The sequence below is a fragment of the Mandrillus leucophaeus genome, unplaced genomic scaffold, assembly GCF_000951045.1.
Source record: "Mandrillus leucophaeus isolate KB7577 unplaced genomic scaffold, Mleu.le_1.0 Scaffold27, whole genome shotgun sequence".
NCBI classification, from domain to species: Eukaryota; Metazoa; Chordata; class Mammalia; order Primates; family Cercopithecidae; genus Mandrillus; species Mandrillus leucophaeus.
The window spans coordinates 3,108,092-3,109,559 of NW_012102809.1; positions in this window are offsets into that span (position 1 = coordinate 3,108,092).

Consider the following 1,468-nt stretch of genomic DNA (forward strand, 5'->3'; position numbering starts at 1 on the left):
AGAAGCCAGCCAGGGGCCAGCGCGGTGGCTCACCCCAGTAATCCCAACACTCTGGGAGGCCGAGGCGGGCGGATCACTTGAGGTCAGGAGTTCCAGACCAGCCTGGCCAACATGGCAAAACCCCGTCTCTACTAAAAATACAAAAATTAGCCGAGTGTAGTGGCGCGTGCCTGTAATTCCAGCTGCTGGGGAAGCTGAGGCAGGATAATCACTTGAACCCGGGAGGCAGAGGTTGCAGGGAGCCGAGATGGTGCCACTGCACTCCAGCCTGGTCCATCTCAAAAAGAAAAAAAAAAAGCAGACTAAAGAGCTTTTGCAAGGCAAAAGGAATAGTCAAGCAGAGTACACAGACTACCCACAGAGTGGGAGAAAATCTTCACAATGTATACATCCGACAAAGCAGTAATATCCAGAATCTACAAGAAACTCAAACAAATTAGCAAGAAAAAAACAATCCCATCAAAAAGTGGGCTGGCATGAATAGACAATTCTCAAAAGAGTGTATACAAATGGCCAACACACATATGAAAAAATGCTCCACATCACTAATGATCAGGGAAATGCAACTCAAAACCACAATGTGACACCACCTCACTCCCGCAAGAGTGGCCATCACCAAAAGGCAAAAACTCAAAAAACGATAGATGTTGGCGTGGATTCGGTGAAAAGGGAACACTTCTACACTGCTGATGGAAATGTAAACCACTGTGGAAAATAGTGTGGAGATTCCTTCCATAACTAAAAATAGAATTACCATGTGATCCAGCAATCCCACTACCGGATATCTACCCAGAGGAAAATAAATCAATATACGAAAAAGATACTTGCACACACATGTTAGCAGCACACTTCGCAACTGCAAAAACATGAAACCAACCCAAATGCCCATAATCAAAGAGTGAATAAAGAAACTGTGGTGTGCATATACGATGGAATGCTACCCAGCCATAAAAAGGAATGAATCAATGGCATTTGCAACCTGAATGGGATTAGAGACCATTGTTCTAAGTGAAGTAACTCAGGAATGGAAAACCAAAAATTGTATGTTCTCACTCATAACTGGGAGCTAAACTATGAGGATGCAAAGGCATAAGAATGATACAATGGACTTCGGGGACTTGGGGGAAAAGGCTGGGAAGGGAGTGAGGGATAAAAGGCTACAAATTGAGTTCAGTGTATACTGCTAAGGTGATAGATGCACCAAAATCTCACAAATCACCACTAAAGAACTTACTTGGCAGGGTGGGGTGGCTCATGCCTGTAATCTCAGCACTTTGGGAGGCCAAGGTGGGCAGATCACAAGGTCAGGAGTTCGAGACCAGCCTGGCCAGCATGGTGAAACCCCATCTCTACTAAAAATACAAAAAAATTGGTCAGGCATGGTGGCACACGCCTGTAGTCCCAGCTACTGAGGAGACTGAGGCAGGAGAATTGCTTGAACCCAGCAGGCGGAGGTTGGTTGTAGTGA